Source organism: Phyllostomus discolor, chromosome 2 (assembly GCF_004126475.2).
Source record: "Phyllostomus discolor isolate MPI-MPIP mPhyDis1 chromosome 2, mPhyDis1.pri.v3, whole genome shotgun sequence".
NCBI lineage: Eukaryota > Metazoa > Chordata > Mammalia > Chiroptera > Phyllostomidae > Phyllostomus > Phyllostomus discolor.
In genome coordinates, this window is record NC_040904.2 from 184,204,865 (window position 1) to 184,232,288 (window position 27,424).

At 36.3% G+C, this 27,424-nt stretch overlaps 1 protein-coding gene across 4 annotated transcripts in view; it reads left to right on the plus strand.

Annotated features, from left to right (window-relative positions):
- The first annotated feature begins 1,459 nt into the window (after positions 1 to 1,459).
- The window catches only part of SLCO1A2 (solute carrier organic anion transporter family member 1A2), a 71,936-nt gene continuing 45,971 nt past the window's right edge, over positions 1,460 to 27,424 (plus strand). For 2 of the 4 annotated variants that reach the window (XM_036019268.1, XM_036019269.1), the window contains exon 1: positions 1,462 to 1,639. The gene's annotated coding sequence lies outside the window, so the exon portion shown is untranslated. Of the gene's footprint in view, positions 1,640 to 27,424 lie in introns of all 4 variants that reach the window. The other 2 variants (XM_036019270.1, XM_028532673.2) reach the window with 2 other exon arrangements.

Below are 27,424 nucleotides of genomic sequence, written 5' to 3' on the forward strand. Positions count from 1 at the left end.
TTTGAAGTGGTTCCTGGATTTTGTCCACGGGACATTAGGACAGGTGGATATTTTTGTGTTTATCCTTTTTTTAAAACTAAATAGCTGAAAACAGTGAGGGAAGTCAACCTTAGAGGCTGAGGAGCAGTACAAATAATATCTGAGAATTACTAAATATTATCTTGGATAGACAGAACACATTGTAGAAAAAAATTTTAACTGAGTTGGTTGTTAATTATTCACACACATATACCCTCCTCACAGCTTTCTCACTGCATTTGTTAAATAGGCCTAGTAAAAGATTCCCTCTTGCTAACTTGTTTATTTTCTTTTCTTCCTTCAGCCAGAATAACCAAAATCTATGAGGTAGAGATCTAAACTGTTTTTATTATTGTATTTCTTGCACTCATAACAGTATTTGGAATGGACTGGGCACTCAGCAAATATTTGATGAATGAAAGAGCAATAATTTCAGCAATTCCTTGAGGTAAATGCTATAATTGTCCTATACCTTAGATAGAAAAACTGAGGCTAATGAACTTGTCTAAGGTCATAGCTAGCCAGTGCTGAATCTCAGTTCTCAAAAACCACAGCTTTTAAGCATTCCATAGCATTTGTATTATGTTTCCCCTTCAAAATGTCAATCCAGGCTATCATTTTCACTCTACCCCAAATTCCACCTAGATATGACCACCTCAGTACCTGACAAGGCCTCTCATTTTTCACTCATCCAATCCAGCTAGCAAGTTACTGGTAGAATCACTGGTAAACATTGGTTTTCTCATGTGAGCCTACTCTTCAAAAATGTTGGTGTTTCAGCTAAGTGTTGGTGCCCTGCAACAGAAATGAATGTTCCAGTCTGTAGCAACCCTCTGCTTTCAACTCTATTTCTTTTTCTTTAATAAAGATTTTATTTATTTATTTTTAGAGAGAGGGGAAGGGAGGGAGAGAAACATCAATATGTGGTTGCCTCTCACACCGCCCCCTACTGGGGACCTGGCACGCAATCCAGGTGTGTGTCCTGATTGGGAATCGAACTGGTGACCCTTTGGTTCACAGGTGGACATTCAGTCCACTGAGCTACATGATCCAGGGCTCAACTCTATTTCTATTTGGTATCTTTTCTTAGGTTATCCAGCTACACAGAAACTTTAATTTAAGCTAAATTTTTCAGCATCTTTGTTTACCAAGTGAATAAATCAGTAAGTCTTTGATTTTTCTTCCTAATCACAAAAGAAAAAAACAGAAAACTGAGGCTGAGCAAATTAAACAACATTAACTAACCAACTGAGTTTTTCTGTAACCTTTGGACATGATTGATAGTATAAGCAACACCCACATAAGGGTTAACTTTTAAAAAAATGAAAAAACCTAAACCAGCAAGGAGGAGCCTCTGGCTCTGAGAGACTAATCTTTTCTATAACCTGACTTATGCAATCCTCAGAGCCAAAGAAACTTTAGCAAAGGATTAAAAGTTATGTAAACAAAGATCCCTTTATTTGCAGCTCTGATTCAGAGCAGGACACTCAAGCTTACATGTGTGCAGAGATTTTATTCATATTTGTGACTCAATATATAATTTTTTAAAAATCTGATGATTTTACAGTACTGAAGCAGTATTGAATGACAGCAGTGAATGAAGATGATGGTGAATACTAAGGTAAAAGAAATTCACTTATTTGGGTTCTTATGGGTTGCAATTCAGTCACTTTTGCTTGGAAAAAATTATAAGGTAGATTTAAAACTCATTTACTGTAAGACTTTTTCTGATTACCTTGTCTATAATTTCCTGATGGTGACAACAATTCCATTTAATGCAGGATCACGTCAGAGTAATAATACCAGTTTTTCATAAACAAACATATGGGTATATACCTTTTTTTTTTAGTATGTAGTTACAGGTGGTTTGGAGATTGAAAGTGAGTTTAAATGATTCCAGATAATGCTGTTTTTCTCCTACTTTGTCCATGGCCTGAAAAGCTCTCTTTGTTTAGCCAGTTCCTCCAACTCTGTCCTTCAAGTTTCTGATCAGGTGCTATGGTCTCCACATCTCTCTTTCCCTCCCTGAAATCCTGGCACATAACACACATACTCCATTGGAGTTTTCTTTGAAAATTCAAAAATGAGAATGTTATTTTTTTAAAGGCCAAATAACACAAATCATCAGAAGTTAATTTGGTACATATCTTTTTATATTTTTTCTGTGCTCATGTAACATAATATATAAAACATATAATTCTGTGTTTTAATATACCTATGTTCCTCCCCCTATTTTTATTTATATAAATGGGATGATCATTATATACATGATTTGACTTGTTGCTCTATTCATTTAACTGTGTACTATGGACATTCCTCTAGGTCAGCAGATATATTTAAACTATTCTTGGCCTAAATATCCTTAGAAAGAAATATGTCCATTTTTATAAAATGGATTACAAAAAGTGAAATCACAGAAAAGAAATGTGTACTGCTATTCAAAATCTCACCTCACCATTTCTCTATTCCATTGGATGTTATAAATCTTTAGAAATTTTGTTAATGTATTATGTGAAAAAACAAGGGTATTGTGTTGCTTTGAATTGCATATTTTTGGCTATTAGTGAGAATTAGCATCTTTTATAAAAGTCTTTTTATAATTTTTTTGTCCATTTGCATTCCCTCTTTTATAAACCCCAGTTCATACCTACTTTTTTAAAAAATCGATTTTCAGGAGTTCTTTATTTACATTAGAAACATAAACCCCTACCTCTTATATATATTTCAAATACTTTCTCCATGTCTTTTTTTAAACCTTATTTCTTATTTTTTGCTTTTGTGTAATTTGTATTATGAAACCAACTTTGCAATTTTTCCCATTATAGTTTCTTGGGGTTTTTTTTTGTCTTCTTCAAGTTTTTTTCTGACCCTAACATTTTCTTTTTTTTTTCAAATATTAATACTTTCTACATTAAATTCTTTATTCCATTGCTCTTTTTATTCTCAAATATGATTTTAGGCAGGGCTATCACTCTATTTTCCTTCCAGATTGAGATCTTATTAATATCATTTTGTTAAGTGAGCTATATTTTTTCTGATGAACAATTATTGACACATTTAACATGTGTTACATTTTCATTTACACAGGGTCTAGTTATGGGCTCAGTTTTGTGCCAGTGACTTGCTTGTCTATTTGTTTTCTCATGACTTGCTGTTTTAAGCAGATTAGTGTTACAGAAGCTTCAATGTCTCTTATGGCACTATGGCAGGTACCTACATTTTTTTTCAATCTCAGCCTAGTGAGCGTGGTTTTAAACGTGCTCAGAGTGCATTATATTTGTCCTCTGCAGTTTGGAGGACGCAGGGGACTGGTGTATGGCTCCTGCTTAAGAAGTCTAAATGGCAAAAGGCTGTTGATGGATCCATCTGCCAGGAGGCAGAGGGAAGAGAGGGCTCTATTTTAAAAGCAGTGACACCCCAGTCCGTGGTAGGTCACCAGAGCTAGTTTGGGATTGTCTTAGTTGTGGATTAATTAGAGTACACGGAGCAGTGTTGAGACCTCAGTAGAAAGAGGCTAAAAGTGTACACTGCATATCTAAGTTTGAAGGGGAAATTTTGTGTGAGTAGTCAGACAAGGTGCACGGTGCATCTACTGTGCCAAGGACACTGCAGGGAACAGTGAAGGATGGTACCTCCAAAGACTCGCACAAGTGGCAATGAGAGTCAGTTTTAAACATCCATCCTTGCAGAAGGAGCCAAGGATGTCATTTTCTGGCTCCATAACTCCTCCCTCACAAGTTTCAACTCTGGAGGAGACAGAAGTAGCCTGTTCAGCTCTGGAAAAAAAGACATGGGTGTGTGGGAATGGCGAGAGGGTGGAAGAAAGGAGGAAAGAAAATAGAGAAAAAACCTGGACTCTCCCAAAAGTAGGAAAGAAGTTTTAATTTAAATGAAGTTCCAAGTGAATTAGATATATTCATCTAGAACTGAACTTTTTTTGTGGGACTAAACATGATCAGGTGTTTTGTTTTGTTTTGTTTTTACCTTTTGAAAGTCAACAGAAGGTAGTGGGACCTGTTTGACATTCCATTTAGTGTCAGGGAAAAAAATGGCTCCAAAAAAGGAAGGGGGAGAATAAGGCAATTTTCTGATGTCATCACCTACCTCTTACTTGTTTATGGCTCTTGCACTTGCAATCTATTCCTAATGTAAATATTGCTTCTGAGCACAAAGTTGGATTATTTCAACTTCAATGTCTTTTTCAATAACCCATCCCTTTTATTGAATATTGGCCTTCTCAGAAAGACACCAAGATTATAATTTTTGCATTCCTGCAACCTTCTCTTCATTTCAGTATACTGTTGCTGGTGTTACTACTTAAATATTTTCTACAGGTAAATATTTTGCCATTTAACCTGGAAACATTTTTTTGAATCATGCGACTAGATTAGCTTTAGAGTCATGTCATCTGTTGAACAAACTCAAAAAGAGTTTTGGAGGGTTTGGCTAGAAATACATGATAAATATTTAATCAGGGTTTGCAAAATAGAAACTACAGCTAGGCAAAAACCTGGAAGTGTTCCAAAGAAGAAAGAAAAATTAAGAGAATTATCAGTCCTGCATTCTTAGACTTTGAATCAGCCCAGGTCAGTTATCAGTCAGATGTCAGGGGGTCTGCATTATGAATTCCAGGTGGTCTGGAAGATGGATGGCAGAAGGTCTGGATATGCGAATCCCTCAGGGGGTAATCAGATGGTTATCTGGAGGTCTGGTGCAGGTCCAGGTACCCACAAGAAACTGACATATACACACATATTGACATGAGATTGGGAGGTTCAAAAATTTTTGTTCCCAGGCAAGTTAGGACAAGACTAGAATTGTTTCCTCATGCTTCAACCATCATCATGTGAAGACATTTATCAGCTTGGTTAAAGTGACTCCGTTTTTTACATTCCCTATTTTCATGCTTCCCTCACACCAGTTCCATAGGAAGGGAATTGATAAGGACAGTCAAAGCATGTGAATCAAATTTGGGCTACTCTATCAAAGAAGGATGGGGACAATTTCAGAAGTTTTTACAGCATTTTAAATCTTCAGAATAGACACTGATTTCTTATAAGACAGGAAATACATAAAATTACATGTATCCCATATTTGTGATTACAATAATACATATGGGATTAATCACAATAATTATTAACTTCAACAATTATTATTAATCCCAATAATAATAATAATAATAATATGGGATTAATATTACAATAATCCCATATTTGAAATGAGGACAAAGTAGGAAATGTCTTAGGAATTTAGAGGTAGAATAAGGACAATAAGAAGTTTAAGCTTGGTAACTTTTGAGATACTTTGTGTAGCAATAGAGGCAACAGGAGCTACCAATTATTGCAATTTTTGCATGTGTTGGGCTCTCTGACAAGTACTTTACATTATCTCATTTTTTATTGTATGCTGCGGGGCTGTCGAATCTTTTTAGCACCCATAAGGAGGAGATACAGATACCTCCTACTCGTCTCAGTTCCAGGAAGTCTAATGAGATCTACCTAGATGGCCCCTGGGCAGTTGCCAGGGCATCAGATGCAGTCATTATTTTGGGGATTTAAAAGTGAGAATTCATTGACATGGGGTGATAGCAGTTTAAGAATTCCAAAATGCCCTCCAAATATATGATGTAAATGTTGGTAATACTAGAAAAGAATAGGAGAATATAGACTGAGTTCTACCTTGGTGCTGGTTTGCCGACATTTTTGTTTTATAAATTAGAACTTTTTTGACAGTAACAACCTGTGATTTCATCCATATGAGAACATAGTATGGCGATCAAATGAAATGGTCTAAATTTTATTTATATTTTAAAATGGAAAAACAGCATATGAAATAAGACTAAGAAAATGCCACAGGAAGCACCTCATTTTAAAGAAGTCCTGGTTTCTTTTTCTATCCATTTTCTTTCTATTATTTCTGTGTGGGCATAATTTTCTTCTTCATTTCCTAGTGAAGCATGTCGCTTGTGGTTTATGTGGTCCTATTCCTTATGCTGTAGATCTTGGTCTTAAAATCTGTGCTACATGGGGCTAATTGGTAGGACTACCTAATATCTAAATTGCATACAATTTAGTTGTTAACATTGGCATTTAGGTAATTATTAATAAAGGAAAGCAAAACAAAGGGAATTAGACTTTGAGCTTAATAAGCGGGAGCATGAATCTCTTTGCTTCACCAGGAAGCTACAGCTTCACACCTCAGGAAATTACAGCAGTGGTCCCCTAAGGGGATTACCACTCCTCAGGGGAACAAAGAGGTCTCTCTTTTGCTGGTGATTCACACTCATCCAGTGCGTTCATGCATTCTGTCTTGCCCAGCAGCACTCGAGTGTGGGTCTAGCAGCTCCCACATCCCACAACAGTGGTGTGACCACAATAGGGAGCACAAACTCTGAGCAGTGGCCTTTATTTTGGCCCTATTGAAAACAAGATTGGACATTTTTCATGGTGAGGTGGCCAAAGATGGAACACTGGGAAGTTGGGAGGGGGACCCCCTTAATTTTACATCATCAGTAAAGTTTACCATGGAACCCCGCCCCCTGTGTGGGTCTCAGGAAATTCTTTTCCTCATAACACCATAAGGACTCCACTTCTACTGCTAACAAAACTACAATGCCATAATTATACACTTGAGAAGTGGACATATTTTTAATTTTGCTATACCATTTTTTGTCATATTTATGTGGAACAAAAGAGAGCAGAGGGTAGACTGTATTTCAAGTTTATGTTTTCCAGTTGGGACACTGATCATTTGCTAACTCTTAAGCCAAGAAAGGATCTTAGCCTGTTAATAAGTCTCACCTGTATCTGGAAATTATGGTCACATTTGTGGGTATTTCCATGGGCCAAATTAGGTTTTAAATATGTATTTCTAGAAAGGGCTAGAAAGAAGAGTGTGTAGGTGGTTATAATACCTAAGCTTTTCTGAGGCAAAGTTTCACATAAAACTATACAGTAAAATGTTACTATAATAACAATAACTATTTTTGACATGTAAATAATATATTTTGATGTCTCCCTATATTATAGATGGATAACAATTTGCCTCAGATGACTGGTCACAGAGACCAAGCTCAATGTTTTAGTGATAAAGCTGTGCATTATTCATTTTATGTGATTCAGCTCCTAAACTCAAATGTACGCAAAGGGCAACAACATGTGTGAGATTCAAAAGATGCCAAAGAGCCTCAGCACATTATGTCTTAAAATAACAACATGTAAACCTCCATTCCATTGTTGTGTGATGATGTCTGCAGTGAGAAAGTGAGGAGGGTTGGCCAAAAGGATCATTTAATTTTTTTTGTAAAATAAAAGATGCACTTTTCATTTTCACCAATAACTTTATTGATTTGGATATTTTGAGTACCTTGGCTCTTGTGTGGTATAACTTTGATTGGTCTCAATTAATGTCTTGATTTGATCGCTGTCAACTTCAATTGGTCTACCCGACAGTGGAGCATCATCCAACGAGAATTCTCCAGCATAAAACTTCACAAACCACTTCTGACACATTTGATCAGTCACAGCACCTTCTCTATACACCACACAAATCTTTTTTGTTTCAGTTGCACTTTACCTTTCTTGAAATAATAAAGCATACTGTGCTAAAAATGTTGCATGTTTTCTTCCATCTCCAATATTAAAAAGCCTGCATGAAAATTCACCAATTTTGATTTTTTTTAATGCACACTGATATGACAACTGTTATAGTACAATCTAACAAAATTGTTTCAAATGAAGTTAAAGACAACTAAGTGCTACTAGAGCCATTTTATGGAAAGGATCAAATGAACTTTCTGGCCAACCCAATATATTCAAATACATTCTACAAGACAAATTCTACAATTGCAGTATTTTACCAGTTGTAGGTATTAGAACCTCCTAAACATCTTGTCCTATGGATTTACTTTTTACTTTTTTTTTTATTCAGAAGTCTGAGAATCAAGGTGAGACCAAAGTGGATTTTTTTAAGCACCTTACGCTTTGGTCAATGTAGTTTAGTTAATAATAACCACAGCTAAAAATTTTGAAGTGTTATATTGACAGGTATTATAACATGCATTTCTCTATCCTCATATCACTGCAAAACAGATACTACCTTTCATAGATAAAGGGGAGAATTGAAGCTAAAATAAGTTAAGAAATCAGTGCAAATTTTTGAAAAAAAGCCAAAATCCTAGCAAAGGTCTTCCTGTTTCCCAAATCTCTGTTCTTCCCACTATACCAGTGGTCCTACTATAATAGCTCTCGGTGTCCTACTGACTTTTTGATCTTCAAAATTACATACAACAGGAAATCTTTTAAATGCTTAATTTATGAAAGCGACTACACTTAGACAATACCTCCTGGCATACTAATTATAAACCCAACTTCAAATAAAGTTCCAAAAACTGAGTTTGAGTTTCCTGGAACTCAAAGGGTTTGGTTCAGTTTCATGGCCTCCTTTACTTCCCAGTGGTATTTCTGCAGAAGGGTTCCAGAGAAAAGGGTTCCTAAGGACCCTACCAGGGTCCTTCTGAGGAAGCCTGATGAAGTGTCAGAGAAACAAATGGCCTCTGCTGTTTTGCCCTCTGCTTTACCCCACCAGTGTTCTCTACCACATCAGCCAAGCTTAACATTTAGGATATTTATGACCAGAGTGGAACTGGTGCTTTAAACCCAGATCATGCCTAGCTGTGGGCAGGAAAATGGTTGCATTACGTACGCAGGCTCCAAAGCCCAACTGGAGAAATTTTAAGGTAACCAGGACTCCTTTGTGCCTGTCCCCCTTTACTCCTTCTCCTTTTTCTTTTCCTTACAGCTCCCCCTTCTCCTTCCTTCACCATTTTTCCTTGTTTCCAGGTGCTTATCCCACTCTTCTAGGGTTTTGTTCTCAGTTAGCTATGAACTAATTTCAACTAGGTTATTAAAGATAATGATACAGAGTTCTTCTTCAAGAGGGATTTTTGTTTTTTAATAAGGAACTCTTGAACTAAAATCTTAAAATGTAAAAGAATGAATTTCAAATTATAGAAAGTGAAGGGGGTTAATTCTGGACAAGGGTTTTGCTCTTTTGCTCATGATTTGTCATTGTCTGTTGTCTGTTCAGATAATTTATATTTCTGAAAGTAGAGTAATGTATTCAATAAAGGGAAGTGAATCATCATACCACACCAGAATACATTGTTATCGTAGTGATAACTATGTGTGGGATCATAGCTTCCTTGCCTTCATGTAAGCTTATACTAATTATTTCAGCATTTATATTACATAGACACCATATTTACATGTTTATAGGATAATCAGGACATCATACCTATGAAGACAGAGAGATTTTTAGACTTTAAGTCTACAGTTTTTTTGATAAAATTAATTTTCCCTTTATAAGGCCATCAATAGTTTTAACAAACATTAAATTTTAAAAGTATTGAGTTTATTAATGTGTAGTTTGCTATATTTGTGGTAAGACTTGTAGTTATTTAAATTCTGTTCTTTGAGAATTTTAGAATTTGTTCTCACTCTTCTAATCTACTTACAACCCAGGTAAACTCTACCAGATATTCTGTTGCTATATTGTCTATTATTTCCTTTTTAGGATTTATGTGCCATTTCTTACCGGTTGTAACCTTTGTTCTAAGTAACAAAAGGAAGGTTCCAACAAGGAAGTGGTGGATTTTTCTGAACTTATATCTCATGTGGTTCTGTCAAAATCTTGTAATTCTAGAAGCAACTATGCAAGACAAATGTCTTTGCATCACTGGTTATTGGAACAGGAAAGACATATGGTGATACAAATCCTAGTTAGGATTTGGGTAGATTATTTTCATTATTCTAGTTCCCTTTTTGGTTTTTTGAACTTTTTTTCCCATCAGAATCTTGTAATTCTATAAGTGATTGTGCAAGATGGGTTTTTACATCATTGGTTATTGGAGCAGTGAAGATATATGGTGATACGAATCCTAGTTAGGATTTGGGTAGATTATTTTCATTATTCTAATTCCTTTTTTGTTTCTTTGAACTTTTTTCCATATTGTTTTGAGCCCACTTGTGTTTCCTACCTTTATCTTTCTCCTTCCTTCCTTCCTTCCTTCCTTCCTTCCTTCCTTCCTTCTTTCTTTCTTTCTTTCTTTCTTTCTTTCTTTCTTTCTTTCTTTCTTTCCTTCTTCTTTCTTTCTTTCTTTCTTTCTTTCTTTCTTTCTTTCTTTCTTTCTTTCTTTCTTTCTTTTGTTTATTTGCTATTAATAACAAAAGTACCCACTGTTATACTAGATCATTCTTTTGTTTGTGCACAATTACTGTGGATATAATGGCTACCACTGATTGAATACCAAAGATGTGTCAGGTACTTGGCAAATATTACTCCTATTCTTCAATAAATTAATGCATTTAATAAACCTTACAATTATTATCTGTTTACAAGGGGGACAATTAAATCATAACTTTATATGAACATTTACTCATTTTTATTTGTTTGTTACTCATAAAATACACTTATTTACACAGTATTTATTGAGTACCTGTCATGTGGAAATAATGGGTTTAAATATTGTGGGATTACAGAGATGACTCATATACCATCATCCTCAGGTACTTCTCAGACTAGGTAAGGAAATAACAACTGTAAATACATAACCAAAATACTAGGATCCATCAACTACTTCAAGGTATTCTCAAAACCCCAACCACTAGAATAATATCAAATACCAAAGTGAACTCAATACACATTTATTGAGTGATTGATTAAATTGTGAATAAGTTGAAATCCGAAGAGTCTGTATTAATTCCAAGCTGAGATGACAGGATCGTAAGAGATTCCTTGGAGAATGTGGCATTTGAGAACTCCCAGAGGGTGAGAGAAGGATAATCCAAGGTAAGCAAATTCTATGGGCCAAGGTATGGAGGTGTGTGAGCGTGAAGTGTGAAATATGTAGAAAGTTGATGCGCCAAAGGAAGCAGTAGCAGTGTGGATGCAAATGTGCTCTGAAGTCCCACGGCAAGGACCTTAAGGGACTGGCTACTGGATGTGGGCCTATTCACTCTGCAGAGTTTTTATTTTACTGTAAAGAAAGTTTTCTGAGATGTTACAGAATGAACAAATAGAAGTCTTAATAGGAATCCAATGTGAACATCACAGCTGGATTTTGAGGGTGGCAGAATAAAGAGAAGCTACCAGCAATCTTTCAGTATTAGAAATATTTAATAAGTGTGTTAGATTTTTCAAATTTTCTCTCAGTTGAAACCTTAAAAAAACAAAATAAAACAAAACAAAACTCTCTCATACTGGGTAAAGACTGTATTCTCAACATCAAACAAGGTCTTTATATATTGAAAAAATATTTTTATCCTATTATTCTTTTACCTGACTTGTTTGTTCAGTGCCAAGAAAAACTGAGCTGAAGGGGTCTTACGTAAAATGAACCACAGGACACAGTGGGAGTAGAAGAAAAATATTTGTGTTTGGGGATAATGTAGAGAAATTGTCTGGACTTTGGAGCCTTATAAACCTGGGCCCTATTCTTGGGAAAGCACTTATTAACTGTGATCTTGGACAAGTCAGCTCATTCTCTTTTAAAAAGACTGGCTCTTTATTTAGAAATATGTGGCTGTTTGAGAAAGCAAAGAAATCCCTGTCATTCTTATCTATTTTTACAAAATTAATTTTTTATATTTATCTCATGTTTTACTCCTTAGTTTCTATCAGTAAATGGCATACCTGCCTCATAGGGTTTTGTGAAAATTAATATATATATGTGTATGTGTGTGTATATATATATGGATGCATACATAAAATACGTGTAGGTGGTACTTAGAAAATAGTGACTTTTTTCTGCTAATTTTATGCTCATTTTTTGTTTTCCTCAAATTGTTTGTGATTTAGTTTTATCTAGCTGTGAAAAAAAGATGAGAGACTTTACAAGTCCATTAGGTGGTGAAGTGGTGCCCAGTGGCCAAGAGCACAGCTCTGGTACACACCACCCCACAAAGCTAGAATGCAAATTCTATGAGGATGGGGGATTTTGTCTGTCTAATTCAGTGAGTCACCCCAACCATTTTGAACAGTGTCTGTTCTATAGTAAGTGCTCGGCAAACCTATGCAAAGATGAGGGGCGGTAGACGCCACTGAGTGAGCATGTGTACTGAGTGGCTGTTTCATTCAAAATGACTGAGCAAGTAGAACAAATCTGCATCAAATCATGTGTTAAGCTTGAACATTCCTCCATGGAAATTATCTGGATGATTCAGAAGGCTGCAGCTATAGGCAACTGTTGATTGGCAGCTTCATTACCACAATATGCCCACTCATGCATTACATCTTCTTCAGATTTTTTTGGTGAAACATCAAATCACCCAGGTAACTCAGCCCTCCTACAACCCAGATTTGGCACCCTGTGACTTCTGGCTTTTCCTAAAACTAAAATAACCTCTGAAAGGGTAGAGATTTCAGACTGTCAATGAGATTCAGGAAAATATGATGGAGCAGCTGTTGGCCACTGGGAGAACTGTGTGAGGTCCCAAGGTGCCTACTTTGAAGGGGACTGAGGCACCATTGTCTTATGTACAATATTTCTTGTATCTTGTATCTTCTTCAGTAAATGTCTCTATTTTTCATAGGACATGGTTGGATACCTCCTAGGCAAACCTCATATGTATTGAGAAATGGTCATCACAATATCTCTAGTTGAAATCCACTACCACACATGGTTATAAATGTTTTTTTCTTGTGATGAGAACTTTTAAGGTCTACTCTAATAACAATTTCAGTATACAATACAGTATTATTAACTACAGTCATTATATTGTACCTTAAATACCCAGGACTTAGTAATTTTAAAACTGGAAATAATAATATTTCCTTCATATTGTTTTGAGGATTAACTCAGACAATACATATAAATGATCTTAAAATAGCATCTCACATATAGTGCGAGTGCCATAAATATAGCTTTAAATTGAAAGCAGCAGGCACTTAACAATGAATAAATATCAATTAAATCACACCAAGAACTAGCTGAGGTGGATGAACAGATAGAGACATTCAGATGTAAAATAAAGTATCTGCCATTAAAACACATTAAATTCTCCCTGGAGGACTTTCCTTACCTCTACAGTGGGCAGGTACCTCCCCTTTACAAAGTGTGGCCCAATATCATTCTGCTGTGGCCTGGTGGCCCTTGTGGGAATTGCTTTGTGGGGAGAAAGAGGAGGCATCTCCTACAAATGGAAAGAGAAGGGAACAGCATTTATTGCTGGACAAATTTGTAGCCAAAATCCTAGCTATTTTCTTCACCAACATTATTTCCTTTTATCTCCACAGCCGATCTGTGAATGATTTATTATTCTTTTCATGTCACATGTGGGGACACAGAGGTTCAGAGTACCTTGATCACAGTCACCTAAGCCCACTTGACTTCAAGGCTGCACAGCCTTCCTACCACAAGGCACTAACGGGGGAGGAGGTGTGCTCATCAGCTCTCCCCAGCCCTTGCGAATGATTGCAAATCTCCCATCTTCAGCTGCACGGTGACCAGTGTAGCATAATAGTGGTTTACTCTTTTGAGAAAGAAAAGGGTTTTACACCACCTCTGCGAAGAGAAATGCGCATTTCTAATTTTTTTCCAAGGCATCCAAAAACTTCAGATCAATGATACATCAAAATTCAAATCTCTGGTCCATACTGTAGTTTATTTTTTCACCTCATAAGCATTTCTTCACTGTCATTTTGAAGAAATAGCAAGTTTGAAATAAGCAGATTTGACACTTCCTACATAACAAAGAAGAGCTGAAAAAGTTGACTGCACGTTTTAAAGAGTCTGTCAGCATAGATGTAATGAGTATTTTGCACCACTAGTAAGATGCCCAAGGAGCCTTGGAAGCACCCTGGAATTTTATACTGGACCTTGGAACCAGTGGTTTATTAGCAGCAGGAAAAATGGCATTGTACGGGTATAAGTAGAAACTACTTTAAATAATTATCAGGTAAGCAGCAGTAAGATTTTGTAAATATTGAAAATCACATACTGATATTTCCCCCAAACTGTACCATATAGTCTTTCATAGGATCATAATAGATTCTTTGTATTATTTAACTAAAGAATAATGCCTGGTCCTACTCAGCACAAAAGGCTTGTGATCTGCCCTGAACGTGTAAAGCATATATTTGTGTTCAAACATCACCTGATCTTTTTACAGAATCCTAACCGTAGGTGCTTAGATATTGGAGTGAAGCAGCCAGTGTGCAGAAAAATCTTGGAGTTCCCAGAGCAAAAAATCAGCTTCTATATAAATAACAACTACCCTATAATTTAATTTTTAGGAAATTATTGAGGATTATCTTAACTCCAGACAATGTAGTCTGACAGTTTATATCCTTAAAGATATTCATCATAAGCCAAATGATATGGCTATTTTACTAATTCACATTACAGAAAAAAGCATTTGGTTGTTAGGATGTAAAATATTAGCCTCTATTTGACTTCTAAATTGACAAATTTACTTAGCACAAATACTTAAACTGTTTTGCTCCTGATTGACAGCAACTCTCAATATTAATTATCAAGAAATGCTTGAACATCATGAATGGATTCATGTCTTTCTGTCTGTTTCTTCTGTTGGGAATGCCAAAGGACTATGACTCAATATTTTCTTTGATACCTAATACTGCACTCTCAATAAATGTTTCAAAGCAGACACATTTCAGCCAGCATAAATGTTTTCCAAATAATGCAGATAAAAGAGCAGCATTAAGAAGAATGACCAATGCATATTACTCTGTTTTCATAAAAGTGGTCATCAATTAAATAATTTTCAAAGTTTATGAATAGGTATAGATTTAAATATTCTTTATCAAATTTGGTTATGAAATTCAATGTATGGTCTAAATCAATAATAAGGGGAAAGGAGAGTATGTAGTATATTGTACAATTTTCAAATGAAAGAGCATTTCACTTGCAATAAATTGAGAAATATGGCTATTTGCTCCTGTCCCATTCCACCAGAAAACCCTATTTAAAAAATGGAATTTATTAAATCTCTGTAATTTGTTTAATAAAAATTTAAAAATTTTATTTCTATAATTATTTTGTGAAATTTAAATATTTAATTGTGTAATACCATGTTTAGTTTATTGGGAGGTGGAATTCATTTCCAAAAGGTTTAGTAACTCAAATCAAGGCAAGAAAAATGTAAATAGTATGTTCTAGTATAATGAAAATGTACATGGCAAAACATCCCTAAGATAAACCATCAGATGCTTGCTTCTTCCATAATGTGGATAATATGTGTAGATGGCACACTTGCTTAATCCATTGTCAACCAAAGATGCTGGTGGTGTCAGAAGATAAGAACTGTTAAGCTCTAAGTCAGCACAACATCAAAGACCAAAGAAGAGAACTGCTCCAGTAGCCTAACTTTCTCTAGGTTATAAATAAGCTTAAGCTGTTTGATCATGAATTAAGAAATTTGTGGAATAAAAGATGATTAAATCCTAGTCTCTGCCCTTTAAAACCTAACAATGTTAAGAAATGTGTCAGTTACACAACTAACACAGAGATAGTATAACCATATAGTATTTTTACTACAAATAAAACAGTAGTAATATAATACTCTGATTTCACATGAATCTAAAAGATATACTCAAAGAGTGGTGAGAGATCAGTACATAGAAAACTCATAATCAGTAGGACAATGATGAAAGATTCTTGACTTTGTCATTAAAAATTTTCAAAAGACTTCACTCTAGACAGTTGCTCAATTTGGAGGGAATGAAGAGAAGAGACAGACAGTGTGAAAGAAAAAAAACAATTATGATTATATCAGTTAAATAGAAACAACCAAAACAACCAAAAAGGTTGGCCAAGCATAGGTGTATGAAGAGAAATGATGCTCATTAAAGCTGGAAAAGAGGACTAGGGTTAATTTATACAGGGACTTGAGTGTCAAGCTAAAGAATTTAATGTATTTCTGTAAGTTAAAACATGCCCTTCAAAAATTCTGCCTAAAAGACTGATGTAGTAAGAAATGTGTGTTTGGAAATGTGTATAGAATGGCAGAAAATTCTGGAGTTTCAGAGGATTGTTGACAGGCTGTTGTAGGGGTCCTGGCTTGTAGTAAAAAGGGCTGAAGTTACATTATTAGGAATGGGAGGAGAGAGGAGAGACATTAATATCAAAAAGGCTTTAAGTAGTATATACGTTCTGGTAACTGATTTTCAAGGAGCAAGGAGTCTGAGTGATTGAGGATAATTCCAAGATTTCAAGATTAAATTACAGCTGGAAGAATGCTTGTGTTATTATTATATTGGTTGGAGTCATCAGGAGAAGTAGGAACGTTCTCTATGAAGTCACCAAGGGATCCAGGCTGATGGAGGTCTCCTTCAGGACCTTCTGCAGCAGACGAAAGGGAAAGATTACAAGTATTTTCACACAGGCTTTTTACCTACTGTGTCAGCCTGGAAGTGGTACACATTTCTGCTACTATGTAGCCACAATTAGCCACATGCCCCACCAGAAAACAAGAGGACTGAGAACTAGAATTTTTGTATGCTCAGCTAAGAGAGAATATTGGTGAGCACTACTAATGCCTATATAGTTGCAATGAGTGTAAGCTGAATCTTTCCACAGCTTTGGGCAGTGTGTATGTGAAAGGGAAAATAATGGGTAGATAAGAATAATTTATATGACAAGGTCACTCTGTACTCAGCCAAAGGCTCTTTGGACTCACAAGCTTTTCTACTTATAACCAAAAGATATTCTTTAAGCATTATATTACTAGGTAATGATATTTAGGATTCAGAAGGTAAGCAGTGTTTGCATACTACTCTCTTAAAATGTTCAAGGGAATTTCCAGAAGTCTTAGATGTGGTCTTTGTTCTGATTACATGTTGCAACATGGAAACTAGAGAAATCATTTGTATTTCTAACTGTGCAATAGAATATAATTTGTAACATGTATATAAGTACTGGTGCTTATGATTTCATGCACCATAGGCACAACAGGAAAGACTGGGATAAATTTAGTCATCAAATGTTACTGTTGATATCTCCAATTACATCAGTGAAGTTACACCCATTAATCTCACAAGTAATTACAAGGAACTATGGAAAGAACTGGACAAACTCCATAGCAGTAAGACATTACCAAACTTTTATATGTTTAGATTTCTGCTGGCATACAAATGCAACTAAGAAAATAATACTGAACTTGTTCAGATGTTTAACTTTGATAAAAATTTAATAAATAAACTTGAGAATAACACCTACTATTAATATCTGCTTCATCTATGTAATAACCTCTTTCCTGCTTAGAAGTCCCTCAGTTAGAATGTTACACAGACACCCTAACTTCATTCTACTCTTTAGCAATGGAGGCTGTTAAGTTACTATACATAATTTTTCTGCTGTTATTCTGGGTCATTGTGTGCTACTCTATACAACATCCTCAAATGTCATATGCCTTCATTAAAAGTTTGTTAACTCTTGAAAGATAGATTGGAGAGTTAATACAGATGTGATACACAATAAAGTTTTATTTAAACAATTGTCAAAAATTTTTAAACGAGTTTTAGAGACTATAATTTAATTGCACCTTACTCAGTATAAAATATTGGGCTAAAAAACAGTAGGGCTGACAGTTGAACATCAGAAAAAGAAATTAATACATTTATTTATTTCAATATATGATTCATGACACAAAATCCTTATAAATATTATCTCCTGTATCTATACACACACAAAACACCAACTTCATAATTTGTCAACCTAAGGCACAGTTCATAAAGGGAAATTTTACATTATAAACCAAGTCAATGAGTCAGATTCTCACTAACATTGAGATGCTGTTTTCCATTTAAAAAAAAAATACAAGTCAAGTGCCTTTAGAAATGGCATTATACAACATGTTAGCAGTTTTTGTGAGTTCATGTTATTTCCAAAGATGCCTAACTCACAGTCAGAGAAAAGCAGATACCTGTAAAAAATCTGACTGAAAGCAAAACATTCCATTCCATGTCCAATAATGAAGCTTCTTTCCAAAAAAAGGCACATCACACACATAATCTCCTTAGTAAATATACAATTAGTTTAGCAAAGAAAATGTTGCCAAGCAATGTATAGTTTCCAGAAATCTGTGTCCATTTAACTGTAGATGTGACTAACAAGAACACAAATTGATTTTGTAATATCCTGCATAAGAATATGACTGTGGTTAATAAAATTATATGTGTCAGGTGTACAATTCCATAATACATCATCTATATATTGTATTGTGTGTTCAACACCCCAAGTCAAGTCTCCTTCCATCATTCCAATGAATTCAATAAAATTTTTAAAATTAAAAAAACCTTAAAAAAAGAATATGACTGAACCCTACTTAAACAGAATAAAGGGCACATAAAATTTTGAAATGCTCGCTGATGATGACAATTACTAATAAAACTGCTACAAATATTCTTGTGTAAGTCTGTGTTGACATAGGGTTTTCTTTTCTTTTACTTAAATATATGGGAGAGAGCTAGGATGCCCATGAATTTCTGTCAGTGAGATGCTACAAAGCTAATCGGAGGATATATGCATGGGCATGGTTTGCCAATGGTGCATTTCACTGTATGTTTATTGGGTAGGACCCAGACCTCTGACTTGAGAGACTCCCAATTAGTGTTCCCCACCCAGGGGGCTTCCAGTCCTCCCCCCCCCCCCCAAAAAAAGTCTTCAAGACCTTTCTCAAGGAATGAGTGTTCCTGGTTGACAGTAAATAGAGTTGAGAAGTTTAGAATTTAACTACTTTTTCCTGTTTTTAATTTATTTTATTTAAATTCTTTCCTTTGTGGTCATTGATTTTCACAGACCCAGAATCTCTCCTGTCTCATTTATCCAGAGATTAAATTGCTGTGGGAGTAAGGGGCACTGGTTACCTAGATGCACTCAGCAATGTCCCTAAAGGGGTGTCCATGCAGATCTGAAGCTGCTTGGCGCAGCACCCTGCTCTCCATTAAGTCTGACAACATCTGATGCTGGGATTAAGCAAACCTCTGGGAAAGAGCCAAGTTGTACAAGAGGAGATTTTTGAATATACGTTATATAGGAAGAGAGAGCAATCATATAATAGATCCATTAGTGCAATCCCATATTCTCTCCCACCAAAGCCACCAAGCTTTGACTCTGTGGTGGTGGTGGTGGTGGTTTCTTTTTTATCCCTGAGCAACGTCACGAAAGTACAGAAAGGCACTGTGAGTGTTCCATGTATTAGAAGCCTTAGGACTAATCCTTTTTCCCCTATATGATATTACTGCCCATCTTGGTTCAGAAGGTCATTAGTTCTTTGAAATTTTGTTTATTTTCATTTTGTTTTTTATTTAGGGACACTTTATAAATAATTTTACTTTCTATTGTTTATATTTGAGTTTTATTGCAATGTGATCTAATGCTAAGTGACTTGCATTCTAAATAGCTATGTGATAACATTCAGTGGCTCCAAATAGTCATTTCTTTTGGGTATGAATGCTCTGGTTGTATTTAATTGTAAAGGTGGGTTTTAAGTGATAATATTTGTAGAAAAAATTCAATTAAGATTTGATTATTTAAATAGATCTTATAATAATTTAAGAGCGATATCCTGTGATTATGTTGTAGCCCTGACCAGAGACATAACATACAATAAGGTTGAAATTGTGTGGGAGAATTGAACTTTTTTGGTTTTACTATTTTTTGCTGGTCTAATAAGCTTGAGGTTGATTGAGAGAGAAAATAACCAATTTTAATACATACATATGTATGGAAATCCTGTATACATGAGACAGCAAGACACCCACATGCAGGAGAGGTTCAGAGATCGAGGTACCTAAGACATCCTGAGCCAGGAATGAGGTAGGGGCCTGGGGACTTCAAAAGTTCATTGTAGGATGATAAGAAGAGTGAATGCTTGATAAATAGAAGTCACTCTGCCCTGTAGAGAAGTCAAAAGAGGTTATCTTTGATGATAGTGTCTTATTACGGGCAAGGCTCCTCATATGAGCTTTTCTAAGTAGTCAAGAGAGGGGCAGAAGTTCCCCTTGAGCACACAGCTGAGGTTGCCTTGAGTTCAAAACAATCTGCATACTGCAGAAAAACACATCTTGGGGTGGCTTGTTCTGAGCCTCTACAAAATCTAGGTATTTTACATCTACTGTAAAAATTTAATAACTTAGGCCAGAAGTTTCTTTAAAGATTAAAGGCTTCCTTTTAAGTGTAAATTGATTGGCTGAAAAAATGGCCAAACTCACTGAAGTTTTTGTCTATATCTATTTATATTTCCTCCACCCCATGTTCCCATGAAATAGTCAACTAACCAGTGAAGCAACTAAACACAGAGTACAACAAGGAAGAGTATTTTTATTTAATGGGGTCAAGCCTGAAATCACAGGTGAGCTGTTAGTTAGACCTGGCTCCCCCATGGGCTTCTAGGGGGATGGGTTAAGAGGGGCAAGATTGTCATGGTGACTAAGGGAGTGAGGATCGTGGTCGAGGTCATGGTCTCTACTGTTTGGCTGGGCTAGGGTGATTACGCTGCATCTGGTCCTGACGTCAGCCATGGCGTCACTCCGTCTGGTTTTGCAAGGGTGTTGTCCGTGGGGTTGGTTTCACCTTTCTGGGTCTAGAGCTCAAACACAACTGAGGCCTAGATGTTATCTCTGGCTGAAACTCTCTGTTTCTGTGGTCAGCATAATTGTTCCTAAGAATATGGTGCTGCCCACAACCTCATTAACCTGAAAGCTTAGTGATTAAAGGGGCGGCTGTTCAAGGAAGAGGAGGTGAGTGCGTCAGTGTGCTCCTAGGCCAGAAAAGGCCAGTCTGAGCCAAAGGAAAGAAGGAAAAAAAGATGAGATTAAATAAAGGAAGTTTCTGCATGGTTACAATAACCTTTATTTTTTTCTTTGTTGTTGCTCTAAATTTTAACTTCTTAATATAGATATTTTTCCTCTAGTTTTATGTTTAGGAAGGCCTTTTCTTCATTGCAACTGATAGTCACAAAAAATTTCTTCTAGAATGTACTGAAAATTTATTTTTATTTTTTAAAATTTATTTATTTTTAGAGAAAGGTGAAGGGAGGGAGAGAGAGAGGGAGAGAAACATCAATGTGTGGTTGCCTCTCACATGCCTCTCACTAAGGACTCGGCATGCAACCCAAGCATGTGCCCTGACTGGGAATCAAACTGGCATCCCTTTGATATGCAGGCTGGCACTGAATCCACTGAGCCACACCAGCCCTGGCTAATTTTTTGTCTTATAATAATCAAATATGTCAAAGATATTTGTGGCTTGATACAAGATTCATAGAGCTTTGAGAGTGAGGGTAGGGGATCATATGTGTAAATTACTACTGGCAGTCTAAAGGCATGTTATAGTAAAGTGAGACCAGCCATTCATTTAGTCATATTTGATTTGGGTGAAATCTACTGAATCCACATTGCTATGTACTGCCTAGAGGCATGTATGCATTACACATTCAAAACATAGTTTAATTCAAAACCAGTGATTGCAGGTGTAAAAATAAAGTAAAACCATAGTGCTGGGCCACAGGGAAACAAATAATGTTGAGACATATGCACATGAATAAATGTGCCTGATCAGCTATAGTACATGCTAGTGGTGAAGTACAGACAATTATTGCAAAGGAGTTAGAAAAGCTAATGAAATGGCCTCAGGCTACTGCTTGGCCCCAATACCTGAAGCACTGCTCTGTACCCTGTAGGTACCAAATAAATCGTACTTGGGGAAGTAGATCGATTTTGGCTAATTTATATGCCATTGACAATAGAGTTTTAAGCAAATTTTCTTTAACATTTTTTTCCACTTTCAACAATCAGTTTCTTTCCCATTGAAGTGACCCAAAGAATAAAAACTCCTCTGTATCTTAAAACATATTTCATCTTTCAAAATGGTGTAGTATTTACAGATGAGCTATGAATAATGCATTTTTCCTGTAGTTTGAAATAAACCTGAACTTGGGACCAGTCATATTACTAAGGGCTTCATACAAGGAATGATGTGAATGCTCTACCTTACATAGGGGATGTACACTGTCAATGCACATAACATGCAAATGGAGCTACTATTAATGACCCAATGGCATGTGTATGGCTTACTAGCTCATCTAGTTTCAAAATGGAATGCATTGGAAAATGTGGTATTTTTTTCATCGTGGAGTACAGCCTTGGTCATACATATTTTTGCAAATTCAGGATATATACATTGTCTAGTGATGCAGGAGTCTGGGTCACAAAACAGGTCAAATTCCAGTCAAGGGGAAAATTTTCTTGGAATCTGTAACTAGGTATTTATTACTGCTAGGAAGATGGCTACGCCTGCAGCTTTTGTTGAAGTAGAGTTAAAAGATAGGCCTTGTTCTACCAATGTTTTCTTTTGTGGATCGTAGCTTACAAAGTCACATAGTTGGAAGTTATGGTTTGATATCTATTATATATATATATATTTAAAAATAAGAATATATTCAACGAATGTATTTATCCTTATAATACTACCCTTAAAATTCCATGTGTAGGCAGCAATTTGTTCTGACCCAGCTGGAAGGAAAGAGTTAATAGGCAACCTACAGAGTCTTAATTAATTCTCTTTATATATCCTCCATTCATTTTAAACAAAAAAATATGGCAGTAAATTACATCTATTAGATATTCTGCTAATCAAGAACCTTTTTGCCATTGTATGATGAACTTGGAGACAGGCACATTTCCACAAACTCATGATTACGATCTGGTGAATAATAAAAGTTAAATGTTATATAATTATGTAAACCAGTGATTGATGAATCATACCTAGTGATGTTTTGTAAAGAACTTGAGAAAAATGAAGTCTTTGAGCTACAGCCAACATACATCACATTTTCTCAAGTTGTGTTAATCAAAGCCCTCTGTGTAACACAGCTAGTTTGCAGACATCTTAGATGATTAGACACATTCAAAAGCATTTCAGTTCATGTTTTAACACATGTCTATCCTGAGTGATAATATCAGTAAGGGAGCTGCTTTAAAAATGGTTCAGCTAATGAGATAATACTTCGACTCCTTGGGATACTGATGTCAATTCTATGCAGTCCCAAGTAAAAGGCAAAATTGACAAATAGTCTACTAATTTAAGACGCAGACAACTGTTTCAATATTTCAAATGTATTTTCTAAAATTTCCATTCAGCTTTTTTTAGAGTTAAGCAATAGTTTTATGCTTCTCTTATTCACATAATTTTGAGGTGCAGATCCAACTTTTATCAGCTCCACCTTCTTCAGACACCATAGCATTAACTGGATTGCATGGAGGAGTTCTTTGTGGTTCTGCTAACTCTAACAGACAAAGCCTCTAACCTCAGGCCACAGGGCCCACTCTTTTCTTCTGCAGGGTTGGGCACAAATAATGCCCCGTTTTTTAATTACAAAATCATAAGCATATAATTCTGTAATGTAACAATGTCATGCTCAAGCACATCATGTGACATTTTAGGTGAAATGTTCAAATTGAAACTATAAATTATTACACCCATATTATTACCCTACCAACCACACTCAAGCAGGCCTTACTTCTGCTGGACCCTACATTTGGCATGAACCAATCACCCCTTTGGGTTAACAGAGAAAAAACTGAGGTGACTACCTCTAGGTGTTCACATTAGAGTTCACATCAAAATGCACATTTGCCTACCTGTAAACAGTTGGAAAATAAGGTGTGTGTGTCTGTGTGTCTGTGTCTGTGTGTATTAGGTTTAGGAGTGCAGAGCAGAGCTGGAGAGAGACTGAAAGAGTGCAGGGGAGACATTTGCTGTTGTGGGGGACAGGCAGATGATGGCTTGCTCCTGCAAGTGTCTGATATGTGACCTTAAATTAATCTCTTAATGATTTTGTTTTCAGTTTTCCCATCTGTGACATAATGGAACCATCCGACCCATCCCTGTCTTTTCACACACAGAGAAAACATCAGGTTAGAAGCAGGAGGGGACAAAGTGAGAGAAGGACCCAAAGGAGAAGCGATCATCGGGCATTTAGTCTCACTCATTACCAAATGCCCCTCTTACAATCTCGACCATTACTCCTACATGCCTGTGGTGGAAATGCAGGGTTTTTTAAAGGAGCCCAGCTGATTGCATGCTAGACCTTTGCTCTTCTGCTCTCCTGTTTGGAACGCCTTCCCCCCTCACTTTATCTGTCTGAACTCTTCAAGTTCAACTTCATTGCTGCTTAATTTATGAAACCTTCTCTGATTCCCTAAGTCAAAAGTGATCTTTTTCTCCCTTAATAAATGTAACTTATTTTTTTAGTACCTAAAATTACTACACATATTAACCAATTTGTTTTCTGCTGACAAACATGCCTTTCCCAGGGATAATGTGGTAGTCCTTCCACACATAGTATCTTAATTTCTTCTTACCCCCAAATGTCTTCAGATTTCTATTAACTTTACTCTGTCTCATATAATCCACATCCTTCCTCTCACAAAGAATATCCACATGAGCGTATAAAGACTTGTACAAATGTATGTAGCAAAACTCTCTAATAAGTGGGAAAGTGTTAAATAGCAAAACCATCCATTGCTGTCTCTGGGGTGTGTGTTTAACAGTGGTAGGGAGAATTATAACAAACTCCATGTTTTTGCCCAGTGGAGGAAGAATGTTTGTCCTGGATTGAATCTAGAGGCTGAACTTCTAGCAAAAAGCAAATAAGAAAGTACAAAAATATTGCAAAACAAAACAAAGACAATACATACAAAAACAAAAAACAAAACAATGACAACAAAAAAGTACAATAAAGACTTTTCCATTGCTTCAGCTTAGTAGAGAATACAGAAGCAATTAACTAGAAGGCAGAGTGCTCAGAACAGATAAATTTGAGCAAGCCACAAGGCAGTTGCCAATAGAGGCACCCATTTCATCATCCTTAGTTAATCATGAAAGTAGTGGCAAGTTATGTAATATGCAACTGAAAGAAAAACAAATGAACAAACAAACAAAAAAAACAAACAAAACCTCATAGACACAGACGACAGTATGGTGGTTCCATAATCAAACACAAGTCCAGTGGTCTGTCTCAACAAAAGCCAAACTCATGAGTCAGGTGCTGGTGACAAGGAGAGTGATTTATTCAAGTGCCGGCCACCTGAGAAGATGGAGGACTCTTGTCTCAAAGCCCATCTTAACATCTCAGTGCAGGAAGAGGTTTTCATAAGGAGGGAGAGGGGAAGCAGACCAAGGAAACCAAGGGGGAAGAGATTGAAAAGTTCTCTATATGCAGACTGGCACAGCCCATTCAGATATGAACCTCGAAACTGTTCCAGCGACGGTCTGGTGTGTGCCATCTGGGTTTCACCGTTGCAGGTCAGCACGTCTCTCAGAGCTGGGATGACTAAAGGTTGGAGTTGGTATCTTTTGGAGTTAGTTCTTACGATTTTTATACAAACATGCTGTTTATCTACAAGCTACATATTAGTCAGTCAGCATTTACAAGGACAGTGTCAAAAGAACATTGGGGTGGATTACATTTGCCACTGTTATGGTTGCAACAGGGAAGAGGGTGCTGGGAGAGTAGTAAAGGGTGAAGGGAGTCAAATATACAGTAATGGAAGGTGACTGGACTTGGGGAATGGGCACATAATGCCATATTCAGATCACGAATTGTAAAAATGTCCACTTAAAACCTGCATAATCTTATGAACCAGGTGTCACCCCAATATATTTCATAAAAAGTTTAGTTTTACTTTAAGTTAACAAACGGAAAAGGGCATGACTTGAGACATACATCCAAAGATAACATTACATCGTATTAAGAGTCAAACACATTGGAGAAAAATGAAAATTCTTGGTATAAGAACCCATGACAAGAAATTATCTGAAGTTGATGAGAGAGGAAAAAATGTTTTCTATGGGGAAAAAATAATAATTGTTTCAGTACCGATCAGTGTTGGTCATAGTAGGAGATGGTGTTGGATTGAAATTGAAGGTGTCAGTATCAGCCCATGTTTAATGGTTCAGACACACTTACCTATACCTATATAATTCATTGATATTTGTAAATACATATATTTCCTGTATTTCCTGGGTGTCTTTATCTTAGTTTCTAAATATTATTTACCACTAAAGGAACCAAGATTGTCTTGAAGAAGAAGAGCTGTGCCACAGAAAGTGAAATATGAGCCTACGATATATTCAGGATCCAGAAATTAAGGAACTGCCCAAACAATGATGGGGATGGAGCAAAGGAATCAGGAACCAGTTTTAAGGGGCTTCTACTAGAACCTATTAGAATACAGAAACCAGCTTATAGAGGCTTATATTGAAAAAATTGGGCATGAATATAAATAATGAAGGCAATAGGTTAAAACCCATAAAAACTCTTGAGTCCACACTGGAATAAATGACTAATAAATATTGAAAGAGAAATGGAACCTCTTGTAGTAGTAATACCAACCAATAACATGAATAATGGAATCAGAAAATCATCAATGAATTTATAATTAATGAGAATTAAATCAGATGAGAAACAGAGTATTTATATAGTCTGAAAGTATCTCCACAGGGATTACTTATTAATTGCAAAGGGCAAAATAATAACTATACTGAAAAAAACTGGCAGATGTACTTTAACCGTTGACTGAAGCTAACATTTTTGTGTTGGGGGGTCCTGGGGACGGTAATAAGAGTTGGGGTGCAGAGTGATAACTCCACAGACAGGCTGGCTGGTGAACGTGACTCCCTGTGTGCCGGCTGGCGTGAGAGTCTCAGAGTCCCAGCTGTCTGGCCCGGGACATTCACGCGGAGTTGGCAGAATTACTGGACTCAGCTATGGGTTGCCCAGCGCTCCTTCTTGCCTCTTTCTGGGCAGGCAGAGGACGGCAGGGTGCAGAAAGCAGGTGGCTGCTGGCATTTTACACCAGGGTCGCTCCCACCCCACCCCACCCCAGGAATAGGGAAGTTGCGCAGAGGGGTTAATAGGCTTCCTTCATGTCATCAGTTGACTTCTGATGACCAGGGTCAGGGTGTTTGCTTTCCCGCCTTGAATTCCTGACCTATGCTTTCCAGATTCCCAGTTTTTTCTTAATGAAAAAGGAGGAGTGGACAGACTGAAATATTGGAAAGAACCTGACATCTTATGTCGCAAGATATCATGGACTGAGGAGGAGGATATAATATCACTTCAGTGGTATTCCTGGCCAAAGCGTGTGGCCAAAACCTACCAATTATGAAGAGGCTTCAGACAAACTCATGCTGAGGGATATTTTACAAAACAACTCATTTTTATAGTCTTAAAGAATTTAAGGTCCAGAAATATAAACAAATGAGCAACAAAAAAAAAAGGAAAGAAAAGAGAAAATGAAAAAGCTAAGTGATTGTTCCTGATCAAAATAAACTAAACAGATACAATTAAATACAATGCATGGTGGTGGATTGGATCCTGGG